Below are 21,436 nucleotides of genomic sequence, written 5' to 3' on the forward strand. Positions count from 1 at the left end.
CTCATTTTGGGAAGTCTTTTGGAATAATTTTAAAAATGTACCAGAGTGCTTTTATTGGAACTTGAACTATAAGTGCCCACCTAATGCCTGTTGGTTAATATAACTTATATCATAGGATCATAATAAGAAGGACAATAGATAAAATTCTTCCAAAAACTCCAGTGATTCTACTAAACCCTGTTCACTTCCTTTGTTGCAAGTCAGAGAACACAGTTTCTGGTCTAAACTATTTCATTAATTAACTGTGTAGTTTGAGACAAGTGTTTTAACCACTCAATATCTTTATCTAAAAATTGGATTACATGATCTCTTAGTTTCCTGCTAGCTCCATCAGTCTGTGTTGTCTGACATCAAGGTCCACTTGATGTCAAAGTCAGTATTCAAAGTCAGGTTCACTTTGGGAAAGTGTGATCTATTTTTTTAAAGGTTGTCTAGGTTCACAGGTTTAATGGAACCCTGCCTGTGCCCTGGAAATACTGTCTATGATGGTTAAGCCATTTTATAATATGCAGGTTTAAAGTGATCTAATAATTTCTCACAATATAAAAGAACTTAAAAATATATATATTTTTAAATTTTGAACATAAGGAAATTTACCAACTTTAATTCCACTGAGTAGAATTAAATCTGCAAATAAGTGGCTAATTGTATGTACTTATTGTCAATTGGGACTTCGGTAAAGAGCACTGCCAAGCTGTATGCTTTGGATAAGACAAGTAGTATGGAAAGAAGGAGCAGGGGAGCAGAAAAAAAATAAATAAGAATAATGGAATGATTGACGAGTTTTGAGTATCCAGGAGAACTATTCAAATAAATAGCACTGACACATTTTTAAACAATCATAGATAGATTCAAGTAAACATGAACAGAAAAATAAACAAAAAGGAGAAAACTCATCCTGTGACAGTCTGTACATTTTTTTAACCTAAAACATCATTGGGAATAAATACAAAAATTGAATATAACTTAAATATTAACAGAGGTCATCGTACCTAATGAGAATAAAAAACAATAAGCCCAGTTTACCCACGCCCTACCCTCCATTCTATGAGATGCCTCATGTCTTTTCTAAAACTTCGGGAACATTTCAAGGTCTTGTAATTTCCAAAAATTCCAGGGTTTTGCAATTTTCTAAGAATCTCTGGCCTGATGTCTCCCCTCCAGCCAAGCTTGAACAGCGTTATAGTGCCCACCTCTTGGTGTATCTCCTTCTTAGGCTTTGTGCTCACGCTCAACGTGGAGCTCAATCTCCTGATGTGGCTATCCACCAAAGCCATTCCATGAAATGTCTACATATACAAAATATTTTGGGAAATATAGTGTTCATGGCAGCAACAACAAAAATTTATAATTAAATCCTTCACATAGCTATTGTGGTGTTTTGGAGCCATGCCACCATTTTGGAGCTCTTCCTGTGGTTCTTGGGCATACATTAAGCCCTCTCACTTTCAGGAAAGATCTCCCCCTGCTCAATTCCCCTTCCTCTAACTAGCTACTCTGAGGGTATACGTCCTCCCTTTAACAAGAATGCAGATTTTGACTTCATGTGGTTGATGGTCAGGTTTTCCAATATCAAATAAAACCTTGCACTGAGTTTAGAGAAGTTGATCAATAACAGCATTAGCTAAGTAAACAAAATAATATCTCAGACTGTTGAGTTTGGGAAATGATTCTCGAGTCTGCCTCCTGCAATCTAAACAACTGCACATGGCTATCAGACCATAAAGCTACTAGAATGCTTATTGTTTAAACGTTTCCCCTCCAACTGCACACACATTTTATCTAGAGATGAATTTAAGCATGGAAACTTTAGTACTGAAATGAAACACTAAACACAAAGTGCAAAGAAGGCAAACACTACCCATCTGAGGAGAACATGGCAGTAATTTAAAATCACATGTTTTTGTCAAATAAATCTTTAGGCCAAAGTGCTGAAGTACTCTCGCATTCTTTGATGCTTTGCAAGAAGACTATAAATGTCAGGAATGCCAATGGGAACAGAAAAAAAGTCTACATTTTTATGCCTAAATTATCATTTGATTCTTTTAAAATGGTCTTGCCATGTTATATTATTTCTTAACACACCAAGATACATGCTACACTGGATTATAAATTACTTTGAATCTCAGAATCCAAATTTGCAAACTGCTGTGAGTTATCAGACTGCTATACTGATTAAATGAGCAATCTAAACATTTGCATGAAGAAGAATTCCTAGGGCAATTCTCAACTAGAAAACAAGTTAGAAAGAGAATAACATGACTGAGAGCTGTGGGTGGGAATCATCACCAAGAAAGTGGCAATGCTGTGTCACAAATTTGGGGCTGCGGCTATGTATGAAAACCAGCAGGCAGGTATTAGAGAGAGTGAATGGTGAAAGAAAGGAGGGAGGGAGAGAGTGAGACTTAGAGGTTAGAAGGAGAAGACTGGAGAATGAACATGGTTCTGAGTGAGAACATAATTACCATGTCAGTGGTCACAGCCTCCCTTCCTCAGAAAGAATTTTGAGTGTCAGTATAGGTTCCCTTTCTTCTCATATCATTTCCCAACAATGTTGCCAGTATCTTCCTTACTCCACTCATTTTCTATCCAAATAGTATGTCAAGTTAGAGTGTCAGCTTTTGATACATGGCACCTAGTGGAGTTAGTTCAGTTGGCAAGACTAAGAAAGAGTTGAATAGCCTGTAATCCCAGTACTTTGGGAGGCTGAAGCAGGGAGATCATGAGATCAAGAAATCAAGACAATCCTGGTCAACATGGTAAAACCCCATCTCTACTAAAAATACAAAAATTAGCGGAGTAAAGGTGGTGCACACCTGTAGTCCCAGCTACTCAGGAGGCTGAGGCAGGAGAATTGCTTGAACCTGGGAGGCAGAGGTTGCAGTGAGCCAAGATTGACACTCCAGCCTGGTGACAGAGTTAGACTCCATCTCAAAAAAAAAAAAAAAAAAAAAAATGAGTTGAATAATTCTGAAAAATTCTTTAATTGGACTATGAAGTAAGTAAAAAAAAATACAACAGCCTCAGGCCACCATAATTTTACCTGTGAAAGCCACCAGCCTTAAATAAAAACAGGACTTAGAATAGAACATCTGGTCTGTTTGCATCTTTTGACACACCTGGAGTAGCTAATATCCTTTACCCACGATGTTGATGCCTGCAATCTTAATGTTTCAAGGAAGAGTTAGAGTAAGAAATGTGAGTGGCAACAAATCTGTGCTGTTTTTCATGGAGCTGCAACCAGGCATTCTTTTGCCAAAGGAAGAACAGAGTTAAGTTAATTAAAATGGCTAATATTGACTAGAGATAAGATTTTGTATTCCAGCAGGTGCTCTTTAAATTTGCCTACTTATATGTTATAATTAATCATCTTCTCTAAAGAATCTATGTATTTCAAAATTGCAATTACCTTTATATATTTGACTAATTTTATACAAAGCAAATTATGGATTTTGTACACATTGTTCTCCAAAATTGCTAGACAGATGTGACAAAGTCAAAATTATTAAACTTAATCTATCTTAAATGCAAAAATGATTATGTTGTAGGTTTAATTGGAATTAGAGGAAGGGAATTTCAGAAGTACACTATTGTCTTAGTCAGTTTGGGCTGTCATAATAGAAAACCTTAGACTGGATAATTAATAAATAACAGACATTTATTTCTTACAGTTCTGAACACTGGGAAGTCCAAGAGCAAGGCGCCAACAGATTCAATGTCTGGTGAGAACTACTCTCTGCTTCAAAGATGGCACTTTCTTACTGCATTCTCACACAGAAGAAGAGACAAGTACTGTGTCCTACCGTGGTGGAAAGGCAAAAAGGAGCCAAACAGGCTCCCTCAAGGCATTTTTTTTTTTTTTTTTTTTTGACAGAGTCTTGCTCTGTCTCCGGGCTGGAGTGCAGTGGCATGATCTCGGCTCACTGCAACCTCCACATCCCAGGTTCAAGCAATTCTCCTGCCTCAGCCTCCTGAGTAGCTGGGACGACAGACATGTGCCACTACACCCGGATAATTTTTTGTATTTTAGTAGAGATGGGATTTCACCATGTTGACCAGGATGATCTCGATCTCTTGACCTCATTATCCTCCCACCTCGGCTTCCCAAAGTGCTGGGATTACAGGTAAGAGCCACCGTGCCTGGCCCTCAAGACCTTTTATGAAAGTACTAATCCCATTCCTGAAGGCAGAGACCTCATGACCTGATAACCTCCTAAAGGCCTCACCTCTTCATACCTTCACACTGATGATTAAATTTCAGCATGAATTTTGGAGGGAAACAAACATTCAGACCATAGCAGTTACCAATCTTTACAGGGCTACTGCCCTCAAAGCGCACTCAATTTACATTGTATCAATTGCTATACCACTTAATTGACATTGTTTTCATAACGTAATTTTTTTTCCACTTTTCTCTGCTTTTTTCCTGCCATTATTTATTAGCACTGCTATTGAATATATACATTAAAACATCATTATCATGTTACATTTCTTTTAACAAATATTTAATGATTTTCTCCCCTTCATTGCCTGCAGGATAAAGATCCATTACTTGGCTTTTAAAACTCTACAGGACATAGTCCCATGTGAAACACCATCTTTTTATGGGTTATAGTAACAAAATTGGTACAAGCCTTGTAAGAATGCTGACCCGAGAACCTAGTCAAGGTAACTTAAATTTTTTATCCCATGGATAAAATATAATTCTGTATCTCAGTTTTTAAGTTTCCACATGATTGCCTCCTGCCTAATCCTTTATCAACTGTGACCCAACTTCCCATAATTTATCCAGTACACTTATGTGTAGCATTAATGACATTTTGGTCAATTATGGCCCACGTATACGAAGGTGGACCCATAATGTTATAATGGAGTTGACAAATTCCTATTGTCTAATGACATCATCATTGTCATGTCATAGTACAAGACACCACTAACATGTTTGTGGTGATGCTGGTGTGAATAAACCTACCGTGATGCCAGTTGCATAAAAGTCTAACATACACAATCAGGTACAGCACCTAATAATTGATAATATACATAAACAACTATGTTACTGGCTTATACTTTTTATTGTAATTTTAGAGTGTACTTCTTCTACTTATAAAAAAAAGTGTTAAATGTAAAGCTGCCTCCGGCAATTCCTTCAGGAGGTATTCCAGAAAAAGGCATTATTATAGGACATGGAATCTCCATGCATGTTACTATCTCTGAAAATCTCTCAGTGGGACAAGATGTGGAGGTGGAAGATAGTGATATTAATTATCTTGACCTTATATAGGTCGGGGCTATTGTGTGTGTTTTTGCCTTAGTTTTTAATAAAAATCTTTAAAAAGGAAAAATATGTTTTATAAGTAGAAAAACCTTATAGAATAAGAATATAAAGGAAGAAAGTAATTTTGGACAGCTGTGTCATATGTTTGTGTTTTAAGCCAAGTGTTATAACAAAAGAGTCAGAGTTAAAAATTTAAAATGTTTACAAAGTGAAAAAGTTACAGTCAGCTGAGGTTAATTTAGTACTGAAGAAAGAAATTTTAAAAATAAATTTGGCTTAAGTGTACAGTGTTTATAAAGTATACAGAGTGTCCAGTAATGTTCTAGGCCTTCACATTCACTCACCACTCACACACTGACTCATACAGAGCAACTTCCAATCCTGCCATTTCCATTTATGGTAAGTGTCCTATACAGGTGCGTCTTTTTAAAAAATTGTCTTCTATAGTGTATTTTTACTGTACTTTTTCTGTGTTTAGGTATGTTTAGATATACAAATACTTACCATTGTATTACAGTTGCCTGTACTATTCAGTACAGTAACATACTGTATAGGTCAGTAGCCTAGGAGCAGTAGGCTGTACCATATAGCCTAGGTATGTAGCAGGCTATACCATCCAGGTTTGTGTAAGTACACACTATGATGTTAGCACAATGATGAAATAATCTAGCGACTCATTTTTTTTGGGAAGTAATCCCTGCTGTTAAACACAGCATGACTATAGTTAAAACTTCTATTGTTCCCTCTTTGCTCTGGGGCCTTACACCTGCTGATCCCTCTGCCTGAAAGTTTTTGCCACAAGCCTCCTTGTTAGCTCTCTTATTTTAGCCTCCCTCCTACCCCTATTTTATGTATCAAACAACTTCCCCTTTCTCTGAGAATCTTTTATGGATAGCTCAGCTTGGACTAGGTGCCCATACCATGTGTTTCCATGCCATCCTGTGCTGCCTTTATTATACAAAGATATTGTCACACTTCATTGTAATTGGTTCCATGCCTTCCCATAGACTGTAAAAAGTTTGGATCACCTTCATTTTATTCATCATTTTATTCCAGTATCTCTCCACATCCCATCGTTTCTGGCTTATAGCGTATGAATAAATGCAATTTCCAGGTTAAGGCTATGAAAAAATACTTTTGAGAGTGGAAGGAAGGAACAAAGTCAAAGTGATAAGTGCACATTATAACATCAAAAAAGCAATTTTTCAAACATTGTTTTTGAGTGGAGATAGTGGCAATGAACAAAGTTCTAAAACCAAGAAGACTTAGCCAAGAATTCTATGCTCCATCCCAAAGCAAAGTGGATCTGTATTTCCTCCATGTTGTTTGAATCCCTCATATACTATGACTGTAGTTTCCAGTTTATTTCTTTGCTGACTTTGTTTTTCCAGTTTTTAATATTTCGTTTCCTCCATTTACCTGATGAGTTCTAAACGGCAAAACCACAGCAATTTTGGTTCTTGCCAAATATCTCCTCTGACACAGCTATCTTGCCCCAACCTTAAGTTACTTTCCAAGTATTGATTTTATTGTTGATATTCTTATTATCTCCAGTTTGATTCTAAGCTCTACCAAGGAAGGAAGAGTGCCTTGTGCATTTTGGGGTTCTCCCTTAAATTACCGTGGGTGCTGTCCAGCACATGGTTAATAATTAATAAACAAACAGCCTATTGGACTTGCCAGTTTTCCTGGGAGAAGGCATCTTATATGTCAGGAACAAAATATATTTTACAAGCAAAAAATGCATAGATAAACTTATTTTAAAAGTTCTATATTTTTATATTACTTATTTGATTTGTTAGTATTATCCTCTGCTTTATTCCAACAGAATGTGATGTAAGTGAGAAAGGATGATAAAGTCAAAACTACCTTGGACACTAAATCAAAAATTTAGGTTAAACTGTATAAGTTGTCTGAGCATCAGCGAGTTATGCAAGCACTCTGGGCTTCAGTTCTCTCACTTGCAAAATAAGAGGCTTGGGTCAGAGAATTTTAATATCTCCACTAGCTATAACAATCCTATGAAACAGAGATCTTTACACCTTTTATAAACATGTGGAGCAATTTTCTGCCGAGAATCTCAGTGTTTATCCATGATAGTTAAATAATAATCCATTGATAGTCAAATACTCTTGTTAAAAGATTTCAGTGTGTTTAATGAGTATGTTTATTACCAATTGGAAAACACTGAGCGATATAAAAATAATTCTATCACTTACCATAGAACTTCCCTTCAGCAGAAAAAAATCAGCCACCAAAAAAAAATCAGCCACCAAAACTCTAGTATTATCATGTATCTACAACTCGAATTCAATTTTAGTCTGCTGCTCCAAAGAGTTCTACAAAAACACACTGTGCTTGGCTAACCTCTGGACACATAGTCACACCTATTTAATGTGGAGGAGTTTGCAAGTGCCACTTTCCAAAGTACATTGTGGGAAAAGCTTTCAGCAAGATAAGTCACAACTGAATGCATTCTTGAAGATTAATTATCACTTGGGTCTTTACAGCTTTCAAATATACAATTGCATTAAGCATAAATTAACTACCTTGGAGCTGCATAATGGACACTGGGTAGAGGACTTTCACCTTTATGTCTTTGGTTGGAATCTATCCCCAGCTTAAGATTGACTGAAAGTCATTATCCTTTGTCAACTGTTCGGTGACTTATGAAATGAGTTATTGGTCTTAGTTAAGATCCTAGCATGGCCAAAAAGACCTTTACAATTGATGATCATCAGGAACTGCTGGAACTTGAGAAAGAGGGTCAGAGATTGAATTGGTCATGAAAATTGAATTAGCGTTCCCCGGTCCACCTTCCAAATACTCATTGAGGCTGAGTTTTGCCCTTCTCTGGAAAAGAACGATTTCAGTCTTTAGGGTTGCTGACTGGACGTCTTTCATTAGCATAACATGATGGAGACAATTTATGGCTTTTTCTTCTAGTTAGGGCAGCATAATTCTCCCCAATTTTTTTCTTCACATAAAGAGATATCTGAAGGCTTAGTCAACTGTGGAAAAGATTTTATTTTGTTTGTTTTAAGTATCACAGAGTACAGAAAAACTACTGAGATTCCATAACATATCTCATCATTATTGTATCTACGGAGGCAAGAACATGTTGGCATCAGATTATTATTTTTATCTGTCTAGAAATAACATGGTTCAGGAAAAGGCGTCCTTGTCATGTGAAGGCTTTTGTTGTCTGAGTTTTTTGTACCTGCCCTGCATCTGTCAGTGAATGGAGTTTGAAGCTTTGGTTTCCCCACATATGAAGTAAAGGGTATTAGACTGGATTTTTCAAAGTCTCTTCTGACTTTATTGGGTTCTAGGATTGACATATTTTCCTTTCCCTGAAGGGCCTTCAGTAGTCCTGGGACTACATGGAAACCTGGGGCTTTTTTCTTAGGAAGACACTATTATTTTAATAGTTGAATATTAGATGGGATGTAGCTTCATTTGGAAGCCATTAGCTGAGGAACATTAAAAAAAATTTATATTAAATGAAGAGTGGGAATTATTAACAGTGATGATAGAGAACAGGTAAATAAAAACTAGAGTTAGAGTGTAAATGGGTAAACAATGCTTTCTATCATATCCCAGGAGGGTGAGAATGTAATTCAGAAGGACTGCAAGAATCATTTCAAGTGTAAAGATGACAATCAGAGGCCCAGTGTAGAGATAGCAGCTGAACCTGTGACAGTCAGAGGCCAAAAATTGGTGCCTGGGAGTTCAGAGTTCTTTCTCTTCCTTTTCCTTCCCTCCCCTCCTCTCCTGTACCTTCCCTTCTCCTCCTCTCCCCATTGTAAAATACATATTTAAAAACCAGAGATTGGCCAGGCGTGGTGGTCCCAGCACCCTGGGAGACTGAGGCGGGCCAGTCACCTGAGGTCAGGAGTTCGAGAGCAGTGTTGCCAACATGGCAAACCCCCGTCTCTATTAAAAATCCAAAAATTAGCTGGGTGTGGTGGCACGTGCCTATAGTCCAAGCAACTCAGGAGTCTGAGGCAGGAGAATGGCTTGAACCCTGGAGGTGGAGGTTGCAGTGAGTCAAGATCGCTCACTGCACTCCAACCTGGGTGACAGAGTAAGACTTCATCTCAAAACAAAAAATAAATAAATAAATAATATAAAATACAAAACCCCTGAGATTTATCCTTGATTCTTGAATTTTTCTTCACTCTACTCATATAGATTCTACTATTAAGTTCAGTTGATTTAATTGAATTTTCCTATTACTCTTCATCTCCACTGTCACCATTTTAGTCTAGACACCTGCCATCTCTTATCCAATTTACAGGGATAAATTTCTTTCTCTTTGATTTCAGTTAGCCCACTTTCCCATCTTGAATCTTTTCTCCACATAGTTGTATAAATCATCTTTTAAAAAACATATGTTAGAAAACAACTTATGTTCTTAAAACCTTTCATAGTTTCACATTTTCACAAAATCCAAATTATTTACCATGACTTAAGTATTCTGCCTTGAACTTTTACATATCTCCAATATTGCTTTATGTCACTAAGGTCGACAGAATAATGTCTCCCACTTCCCCACCAAATGTTGACATTCTAATTCCTCAAACCTGTAAATATGTTACCTTACTTGGCAAAGAGAACTTTGCAGAGGTGAGTTAAGAATGTTGAGATAAGATTAGCTTGAATTATGTGTGTGGACCGAATGAAATCACAGGGGTCCTCAGAAGAAGGAGGCAGGAAGGTCAGAGTCAGGGAAGGAGAGGTGATGACAGAAGCAGAGGTTGGAATGATGCAATTGCCAGAAAGGGGGACCATAAGCAAAAACAGGCTGCCTCTAGAGGCCAGAAAAGGCAGGGACATGGACTCCTTGGCAACCTTGATTTTAGCCTAGGGAGACTCATTTCAAACATCTGACCTCCAGAACTGTAACTTGTGTTGTTTTAGGCAACTAAGTTTGTGGTATTATGTGACAGCAGCAATAGAGAGCTAATAAAATCACTCTTTTCATTCACAAACAATGCCCTACCTATGTGTCTTTTCTCAGTTCTTGGAATACAACATGGTTTGCAATGCCACGGGGTCTTTGTACAGACTATTAGCCTGGACTTGTGTAATTTTATCCATAATTATGGGCTAATTTCACTTATTCCTTTTGTTATCATCAGTTTAAATGACATCTCCTTGGATAGATCTTCCCCAACCTCTTCTTTTATTTTCTTTCAGCTCCTTCTTTTCATTTTTGTTTTAATAGGATGCCTTAGTCCTGACAGTTGTTTTGTTTATTCTATACTACTTGGGGCTTTTTGGTCCATTTTATGGGTTTTTCCCTCTTTTCTTGGTCTATTGCTTTCTGTAGAACTAAGTTCCATGACAGAAGAAACTGTACCTATCATGGTTAGCCTCATATCTTTAGAACGGTGTCTGGCACATAGTAAATACCAAATGAATATTTAAAGTCTACTTGGCAGACAAAGTGAATGATTTAGGGGGAAGCAGCATATTAGGAAGAGACTCTAAGAAAAGAAAGCTACTAAATGCTAGCCAAGGATCCCCAACCATTGCTAGATTTTAGGCTTGATTTTGTGCCACAGTGGCGATCAGGCCCTAAGGACAACAGGACAAATGCTAAAGGGGAGTTGTCAGAGAAGAAGCCCAATGCAGGAAACTAAGCAAATCTCAATGGGACTGGTCTGCAAAGGTGCTGTATGGGGCTTAAATTTCAGACAGGTGTTTGTGCCTGAATATTAGATCCTTGGTCAGGTGAGGCTCAGAGGCCACACAGGAACTCAGCAAATGGAGCAAGTTGTAACTCCTAGGATAAGGGAAAAAAAGATGAACCTAAGTGGAAAAGAGGGCAGAGACCACTACTCTCGTGTCCAACTTGGAATCCTGAAAATTTGATTTAATGCCAGGCACTTAAGCAATCCTTAATAAAAATAGGACAAATACGAGTGAGGGATGAATGAATGATGAATCTATGTATGTGAAAGTAATTACTGTAATACTTGATGTATTAGACATTCTCGCTCTCTTTCTCTTTTATAAGTTGTAGCAAATGATGGAGCTGGTGCTGCTTTCTATCTTGTCAGGGATGGCTGTGGAATTGGGGATGGGCTTTTGAAACACCAGCAGGTCCCATGGTGGAAAAACTGGAAAGACAAAGACAGAAACAAGGCAGGGTCAGCAGCAGCAACTGATTGCTTCAGGGAAGAGGCTGCTTGGAGGAGATACTAATACTGTCACTGTTTGAGTGACGTTTCTTCAAGATTTTCCTCAGTAAAGTGAGTTAAATTAAGCTTAGTATAATTAACCCAAATAAATTAGCTTTAATCAAGTATTCAATTCTGTAATTTTCTTGTCTGCTTGATCTCTCTATTCCTTCCTAATCCTTTTGGCATTCAATCCTATTTTATTCTAGATTGATATCTGTTGAATCAATTTCCCTGGCTATCTAAATGACATTTGCTCCAAAGAGAAATAGCAGGTCTTAATTCCCCTAGTGTATTAGTTTCCTTGGGCTGTCATAACAGAACACCACAAACTGAGTAGCTTAAAACGACAGAAAATTATGTATTTTTTAAGGTTATAGAGTCTAGAAACCAAGATGTCAGCTAAGCCACGCTCCCTCTGAAGGGTCTAGGAAAGAATCATTTTCTCTTTCTAGCTTCCAGTGGTTGCCAGCAATCATTGGCATGCTTGTTCTCATGACTGCATAATTCTAGTCTCAGCTTCTCTCTTCATATGGCTTTTTCTCCTTGGTTGCTCTGCTTCCAAATTGCTCTCTTCTTACAAGGCCATCCATTATATTTGTTTTAGGGCTCACCCTAGTCCAGTATGACCACATCTTAACTTGACATTTGCAAGGACCCTATTTCCAAATAAGGTCATATTCACTAGTTCTGCATAGACATGAATTTTTTGGGGAAAACTATTTAAACCACTACACACAGAAAGAAAGAAAAGTACTATTGTGGGATATGCCTAGGTTGAAGACTTTGTTGAGGAAAGCCTGGGGAATTTTTCACAGAGAGTTTTGTTTCCTGTATGCTTTCTCCTAAGGGACTATCCCTTAATCATCTTTATATTCTCTGTTTATTTTTTTTTGAAACTTGTTCTATACACAGAGGTATTTATTGAATAATGCAAAAGCAGTCTTGAATAAATGGATATTAATAATGATCCTCTTGGCTTACGACCCCAGCAGTCCTCCAGTACTAATGAACTAGCTTTGTATTGACTCAGGATCTAGGCTGGGGAATGCCTGATTCACATGTCTTGGCCTCCTGGGATCACCAAACTTTGTTCCTGACATGCCTGTCACCTGGGTGATATGTTCATGACTCCTTTTGACACCTGAATTTTGAGCAGTGCTTAGAGAAATGAAACCTACAGGATGAGGAATTTTTTTTGTTCAACAATGTTAGTAATAGACTGGTGCTTAAATGAACTATTTTAAAGGTAATATTTATACAGACAATCTACTTAAAATAAGAGGTTGATACGAAAGAGTTGTTCTTCAATTTATAACAAGCTGTCTGGCTAAATTCACCTATTTGTTTCTAAAAAAGCCTAAGAAGTCTAAATCTAAACTTTAAAACAAATGAGCTGGTAGAAACAAACAATGCTAAATAATATGTTACATTTTCTAATTGTTTCATTTGATCAGTACCCAGTAAATAAGACATGAAATATTTTTTCTCTTACCAAACAGGAAACTGAAGCTCAGAGAGGGTAAGTGGTGATGTTAAAGATAACAAGGGAACAATGAGTGACAGGATTTTATGTCTCCATATTCTGGTCCCTTTCCATTTCCAGTACATCACTGCTTCCCATCACCTGGAGTTACAAGGTTCTTTTCACAATGTCTCAGCCTGCAGCTATATGTTACAGCCCACTTCTCCATTTAACTTTGTCATAATATGGATTTTGTTCAGAGACTACTAGATTTTTCATGTTCAATTATTTTAACATTATTTTCTTTGTTTACAGTCTTTTAAAAAAATTACATCTCAAATATAAACATAAAATTAGAGAACAGAGAAGTGCTGTGTACTTGGCCCCAAAGTACCCAATTCATAGTCTGACAGCCTGGGTTTAAGTCCTGTGTGATGTAGGGTGAGCTGCTGCACTCAGAGAGAGAGAGCAGTCATGCTGAGCCAGTGTGGGCTCCTGAATTTGCCAACCCTGTGACATGCCCACATCTGGATATGAATGAGGGGAAGAGCTCCAGCAGGAAGTATTTGTAAGTAAATTGGACATTCTGGTTGCATTGCCAATTAGACTTTGCCCGGCACGTGAATGACTTTGGGCCTATTGATATTTGCTGTGACACTTAAATGTTCAGCACATTATTGATTCTGAATGTCAAGCCCTCTCTTAGATCCTGTTTCTATGTGATGAGCAGATTACAACAGAATACTAATTGAACCAATTAAACACACACACACACTTTTTTGTGTGCACAGTGCTGACAAACAAAAATTTTAGTGCACATTTTATCAGAGCCTCTTCTCAACTTTAACAGAAGCAAAAAAAAAAAAAAGCTATCTTTTAAGTGTTGCTGAATGGTTTGTGGTTATTTCATCAAGAATGAAATATATTTAAAAGATAAATTGCTTCCTACCAGCATATATGTTTCTATTTTTTTCCTACTACAAAATAATTGATGAGAATATTTCATAAATATAATTTCAAAGAGTTAAAAGACTATTTTTGGTAAGTATCTAACAAAGACATTTCAGTTGATAAGTGTTAGTCTACAGTGTTGTAAGAATAATTCTTAATATTCTGCAATTGATGATTTGGCATCTTGGAAATCATAGGCCAAATTAACAGCTAAAGTAGTTTGCATTCATACCATCTTGTGTTTTCACAGGTACAGAAAAATCGTATTAGAAATCTTCCAGCCACAAACCCCAACACCTACATTTTGCTTCCTGTCCAACAGGAGGTATTTCCACCTAACAATGTCCTGCCACTATAGAATTAAAGGCTCTCATTCACGCCTTCCCCTAACTCTTTGCTCCTGATAACCCTGATGCTTGCCCACGTGGTCCCACAGGACGGTATGCCTTCTCTTTTGGGGTACTAGAAATAATAAACTATTCTTTCAATGACATTGACTTCTCTATGTCATCACTCAGTCACCTTCAAAGTAAATTCCAGGTACATTTAAAAGAGCTATTTAAAAAGTACAATTTTAAATGATTCAATTGTAAGCTATTTCTCCTTTTTGATATACCTACATATATAGATACATACACATACATATAACTAAAATCATTTTAAGTACATACTTCCAGAAGCTTAGTTTAAAATTAGCAAGAAAGTCTTTAACACACATTTCCTTGAAATAATGCAAGCTCTTTACCTCAAAGAATCAGAAATATTTTGATTAAAATTAGACTAACTTGTTTTATGATTTAAGGATTTAACAGTGAAGTTCTACCAGGTCTATAAATCATATGAGAAGTCATCTTTAGCCTCAGTCTCTTCTGATTCTGACATAATAATCAGGACCAGAAGGACCTACAAATAAGAAATGAGTTCTTTTTTGTCTTTCAGGCAAAATTACCCCATGCTTTTCCTAAACATGGATTCACTAAAATATCCTCAGGCTTTTGCGAAGGGACACATTATGGCTTACTATACGACGACAAAGATAGCCACCAGGAAACACACCTTACAACCAAAAAGCACACCAGCAAAATTATTATCTCTGTTTGTTTAAGATCTATTGTCATAAACCATGGTTTTAAGTTCCTAGTTTCTGAAAGCTGAAACAACACTGAAATCTTCAGTGGATTTGATATAAAAAAGACCAATTCAATGCAGACATTTTATGGAAAAATAAATGCCTTGTTGTTATGGCTAGTGGAGCATCATCTACAATATTGACATGATGGGTTTCACCACTGTAGCATCAAATTCAACCCTCACATTAATAACACAAAACCATGAGCTGATATTGGGTATTAAGGGTATCCTTTCATGTTCCCTCATGAAGATGAGGATTAACTGTGGCTTGCCAAGCATTTACAGGATAATCTTGTCTTTAACTTCAAAAGGGATGCTAAATGTGATAAAGCCAGATAGCATAGCACTCTTATTTGCAATGTTATCTACTTTGGTGCATACACACAGCTGATGCACTTACACCGTCAGGAGACTTTAATAGGTCACACTCTCAGAAAAAAAGATGGAGTTTCAAAGGCTGTACTGGGACATGCTAAGTGTAATCCAATACAGTAGGTCTGATCTTGTCAAGTATATAAGACACTCCCGAAGTTGTCAGGCAGTCTGACAACTTCAGGAGCTCAGGAAGAGCCCCCTGAGCTTCTTTGCTTCTGGTGCTGTGTGATTGTAAGGCCAACAAGACAATGGCATCCAATCAAGTATCACCAACAAGGCACCAACAATACTGTCAACAAAATAAGGCATTTCTTTCAGCTCCAAAGACTGTGCAAGTCAGTGCAGTGGCCCTTGCCTATAATCCCAGCACTTTGGGAGGCTGAGGAAGGAAGAGTCCTTGAGGCCAGCCAAAACAAAACAATTAGACCCCGTCTCCACAAAAATAAAAAATACATAGCCAGGCATGGTGGCACACACTGTAGTTCCAGCTACTGCAGAGGCTGAGGTAGGAAGATCATTTGAGCCTAGGAGTTCAAGACTGCAAAGAGCTATGATCAGGCCACTGCACTCCAACCTGGATGACAGAGTGAAACCCTGTCTCTAGAAAAACAATAAAAACTGAGAAGGCTATTAAATGAACCTCCCAATTAGTTATTTGAAAAACAACTGCTTATTTGAATTAATTAATTTTGTTTCTTTGTTTTAAATAAATTTGTAAGTAAATGTAGCTATCAGGAAAAAAGTCCTTTTGTATGTCATTAATACCTGACTTAGAGAAAATGAAACCCTTTCCTCTCAGTTTCTTCAATGTGGTGGGTACAATTCTAAGTTCATGAATACAGTTTGCAAGACATATGACTTTTATTTTCTTAAATCGTGTAATTACCAAACCTGAGAGTTTGACTTGCGGAGGTTGATGGGAAAATTCGCTTCAGGTCATTTGAGGTTCAGGCCCCACAGCCTTGTCAAGGGTTATGCCAAGGTTCCATGTTTGTTCCAGAGAGACCCCTCCGGTCATGGGTCTTTATGTCCATGCTTGGTATCATGGAGATGGCTGTTGTCTTAGCTCCCATGGATCCTTAAATCGTGGATTACCACTTTTTTGGTGTCTTGAAATAGATGTGGGCATTTTTTGTGTTGTGGGGTCTGAGATGTGCACGTCAGAGACTTCAGAGTCCTCCCCTCTTCCCCAGGACACCTCCAGAGAATAGGGAGAAGGCACCTGTTTCACCAAGAACCCAGGCTCCTTTATCTTCAATTCTTCTCAGAAGTTAGCCTTTCCTCCTTAGGTCCAATTTTATTAATCATCAAGTCAAATTGGACTCAAGGCCAAAGAAGTAAATTGCTGAGTGAAGTGAGTAGGCAGAGACCATCCATGATTCTTATGAAAGGAACATTGTCTTAGCTAGTGTGGGGTGAGCCAATCCTCTTATGACAGGGATGTGGGCCCAGTGTGGCCCAAGTGCTGATGTCTGTAAGAGATTTCAGAAGCAGATTGTTGTGTGAAATTTACCAATTCTTAATGCTGACAAGTCTCATTTTAAAATAAATTAATTGATTGGCCTTTAAGACTATCTGCAAACTGTCCAGGTCTAAAATGACCTCTGCCCAGGATGCTTAGGTTTATCTTTTCAATTAAGTGGAATGTTTTATTGTTTGTTTGTTTTGGAAATGAAAGAGAGAGGAAAGTATCTTCCCAACAGATTCTGCCTTCTACTCAATGACAAATCCCCTCCATTACAAATTCATTCCTGTCCCTCAGGACAACATGCCAGGGCCTGAAACTGTTGTGTAGAGGAATAGATAAGGGAGAAATATGAGAAAAACAACTCTGAAAGCAGAAATGTATCTGCCACACTCTCCATGATAGAGCACCACCCCTCTCTGATTCAGAAATGCAACTTTGGAGTAACATTTTATTTCTTTATTTTTATCTGGAGTTGTATTTTACTTCCCAGCTAAGCTTCTGCTGGGTCTCTCTTAGGTCTCTGTCTTCTTACTTTTTACCATTCTTCCCTGCCTTATCCCCCAATGGCCTCATACTGCACCGATTCCTTACTGAATTGAAGTCTTGGAATTGAAACTGCTCAGAAAGAGAGGTTTGGGTCTACAATCCAAGTGTGAGTTCATGATGGTTGCCTTGAGGGCTTGGACGTTTTCTGTTTTTCCTCATGGCAGTCCCAGTGCAGGTCCTTTTTGTTGAATGAATATATTTTGCCACTGTTCAGGGCAACATGATTGGAGTGTCAGGATGAGCCCACAGAGGTTCATGATTTCATGCAGCCCTTCGGACACATTTTTACAAAGTTCAACTCCTTCAGTTCATATAAATCCAATACCATTTTAGGTGCTTTACATGTACTTTTCCTAAAATGCAGCTAGGGTTATGACTGCCTCCCTATAGCAGCTGGACTCTAATTGCTGCACGTAAACAAACATCATCTGGAACAGGGCCACCTTATAACACTGGATGCTATTCATTTTCAAGACTACCAAGGTCATTTATCACTAATGGCAGGAGTCTGTAGCTGGCTGGAGTTGGCAGAGTCATGTTTCTATGCAAGCTGCATTTCAAACTGGCTGCAAGCATCTGGGAAAATGAATAGTCTAAACTTATGGCTCTCAAACCTCTTTCCAATTTCCATGACCTTGTCTTTACATGATGTCTTTATATGTCACAATATCATCCATTTGTTGTCTACATAACCAATTAACATGCAGTCGTGTATGAGTGTCATATGCTGCTATTTACATTCTTATATGTCTATATCATATATCTTTAGGATATAAGTGGGATCCCTTTGGGAAGCTTAAAGTATTAAAAGCTATAAGCACAGAAATTTGACATTGTTGAATGTGTAGAAATTAATAACCACTGAAGCATAGGAAGGGTCATCTCATTCTAACCCTTGAGTTGACAGTGAAGGAGGGGCAGAGTGTCAGTGGAGCCCAAAGAGGAAAATGATCCATTTGTGGGCCGCTGAATGTCTTCCTTTGCAGAAGTCAGGGATAACTGGTCCAAATTCACACACTCAGCCCTACATACACATACTCAGTAATATGATTTGTTTTTCAAATTAGAATAAATATAAGGAAAATTATGGCACAGAATTCAGTATTCTGGTGGCTCAGTCTTGACCTGGACCCACTCTAATCTCATATCTAAATTTTTATGATTTACAGTTTTATTTTCTATGCTTCTTAGACCAAAACCTCTTAGTGTGTATGCTACAGCTCATAACAAGTTACTGATTGATTTCCCTTTGTAGCTCTAGATGATATTTTCTGGGGATTTGTACCATGTACCAGATAGCATTTTAAGTACTTTGCACGTACTTTCTTCCTTGAGCCTCCAAAAACCCTGTGAGTTATGTAAGATGGCTCCATTTTATATTTGAAAATCTTGAGGCAGAAATAGGCTGTGTTTTTTCCAAGGTCTCACAGCCAGTGAGACCCAAGATTCAAAGCCAGCGGCTTAACTTCAGACCCCATTCTTACAAACACCCAATTTATGTCTCTGACTTGATTTATGGAAATATTACTAGTTGTTGCATCAACAAACATAATCGGACACTGTCTAGTTCCCATTGCTGGAGTCAGGGTACAGATGGCTAGGAGGTCAGTCATTGAGGGCTTGGCCGAGGGAGGTTCCAAGGCTGGTCCTCAGTTAAAGGGAATTTTTTTTAGTGAAATGAAAGAAAAGCAAGATCTGACTGTTGATATGGATCACATTCCAAGACAGAGGATAGCAGTTGGTGTTAGAGGAAATGCTCCTTCTATTAGATCTGATGAGTTAGTGCAATCAATAAGCACAAGTTTAGAAGAGGGATTTGATCCAGCACTTTGGGAGACCAAGACAAGAGGATTGCTCAAGGTCATGAATTTAAGACTAGCCTAGGCAACATAGCAAGACCCTGTCTCTATTAAAAAGCAAAGCAAAGCAAAGCAAAACACAGCAAAGGAAGGAAGGAAGGAAGGAAGGAAGGAAGGAAGGAAGGAAGGAAGGAAGGAAGGAAGGGAGGGAGGGAGGGAGGGAGGGAGGGAGGGAGGGAGGGAGGGAGAGAGGGAAGGAAGGAAGGAAAGGAAAGAAGGAAGGAAGGAAGGAAGGAAGGAAAGGAAGGAAGGAAGGGAAGGAAGGAAAGGAAAGGAAAGGAAAGGAAAGGAAAGGAAAGGAAAGGAAAAGGAAGGAAGGAAGGAAGGAAGGAAGGAAGGAAGGAAGGAAGGAAGGAAGGAAGGAAGGAAGGAAGGAAAGGATTTGAATTAATGACAAAGAGAAGTAATGAAAACAGCATTAAGAAGGTGGCTGGAATGTGACTTACAAGGGTGAGGTAGACTGACCACAGGAAAACACAGCGGGTAAGTAGACAGACATAGCATGATTAGCAAATAATTTTGCTGGTAAGAAGCAAGGCCTTTACAAACTGCTGGTTTCCAGAGCTAACTCCAAACCTTTTTGTCTGTGAGGAGAGGAGCAGAAACAAAGTAGGGAGGGCTAAGAGACCATAAAAAGATTTGGTCAGACAAAAGCCAGACTTAGAATCTTCATGCATCTGCTTTTTCTCTAGAGTACATTTCTCCTGGCTCTTTCCCATCCTCTAGAAAGGCTTCCTCTGATGCCCAATCTATGGTGGTTATCTCTATTTCTCTTTTTCATGGCAACACTGCTGCTTTTTCCTTGTATAAGGTTATACAAAATGTGTACTGTATACTCATTTATACCCATTTATTTGTTTATTGGTTGTCTCTCTGTCTCAAATACAAACTGTATGAAGTTAGCAATCATTTCTGATTTTTTCAAATTGTGCCCTCAAGGACTGTTCATAAGTAAGCACTGAATAAATGAATGAATGAACAGGGCTCAGGCACAGGGATAAAAGAGATGAGCCATGTAATGTACCAAGCCTAGAGCTAGGGAGGAGACTTTGGAGGGAAAAAATGATCACTTATGTTGAATGACCACCTGACTATTATTTAGCATTGATGAACTATCTAAGATCCCTAGTACTAAATGTTACAAGCATGTAATGAAGACAGAAGACAGACTCGTCTGCAATGGCCCTTTCACAATGTCATCACTGGGAGGAGCTTCATCCTCGATATAAATTTTTGGAAGTTCTGCTTACTAGTGTGCTAATATAGAATATTCACCAGAATGGATGTATATTGAACTAGTATTTTCAGTAAACCATCCCTGAAAGTACAGAATAAAAAGTTTAATGGGGTAACTTATTCCACTTCAGTGTATATGACATGAAGTGTAAGAGTATTACATTCTTTCTATCTGTTCCTCCAACCTAGCATACACACTAAAGCCTCTCCTCCTCTCCTCTCTTCCCCAGAGGCTCTGATCTTTTCATTACAGAAAAATCATTCTCACAGGGTTCTGCTGAGGGTGTGTGATTACAGATGATGCCAAGGAGCACTCCGGGAACCTCTAATGGGGAGGACACATGACAAAACAAATGGACAGTCATTTTTCCAAGAGATGGGCCCCCTGCCATGAAGAAGCTCTTCAGGCTGCGTCTCCTTTTTGTGTTTTTATTTGATCTTTAATAAAGAATATTAAGACTGAGCTGACTGCCTGCTACAACCCTCTAAACACAGACTTACATTTGAGAGGCTGAAGGGAGGAAATGACAGCTCCGTGGTAAGCGGGGAGCTAAGAAAACAATATGCAATGAACTTCTCACCTCTGCTCCCTGTCTTGAGGCACAGTGAAAACAGGATGCCTCCTATGAAAGGGTTGTCTGCTATATGGGATCTTGTTAGAGGTCTGGGACTACAATTGGCAGGCCTGTGCCGATCTTATTTATCTATTATTGATGCTTGCTTTCACCTTCTTCCTTCTCAGAAAGTTTCTGCTTTTGCCAATCCTAAATCTCAACTTCTTTTTATTAAACAAGGGCCAGAGCTAAAAACAAAGGTTGTGTCAACAGAAATAAGCAGCACAAGGCTTTATAGTTATTCCGCCACTTCTTAACCTCGCATTTGCGAGGATCGCTTATCTACTTTCAGATTCGAATGAGACAATCGTGCGATAACTTCTGAACT

The 21,436-nt window shown here is 38.2% G+C and overlaps 1 long non-coding RNA gene across 1 annotated transcript in view; it reads left to right on the top strand.

The window, feature by feature from the left end:
* Positions 1-20,957, top strand: part of LOC104658708 — a 354,768-nt gene extending 333,811 nt beyond the window's left edge. Inside the window, exons 5-6 of the long non-coding RNA XR_747473.1 lie at positions 3,672-3,722; positions 20,725-20,957. This is a non-coding gene — a long non-coding RNA (uncharacterized LOC104658708). The remainder of the gene's footprint in view (positions 1-3,671; positions 3,723-20,724) is intronic.
* The last annotated feature ends 479 nt before the right edge of the window (positions 20,958-21,436 follow it).

This window comes from Rhinopithecus roxellana, chromosome 21 (assembly GCF_007565055.1).
Source record: "Rhinopithecus roxellana isolate Shanxi Qingling chromosome 21, ASM756505v1, whole genome shotgun sequence".
NCBI classification, from domain to species: Eukaryota; Metazoa; Chordata; class Mammalia; order Primates; family Cercopithecidae; genus Rhinopithecus; species Rhinopithecus roxellana.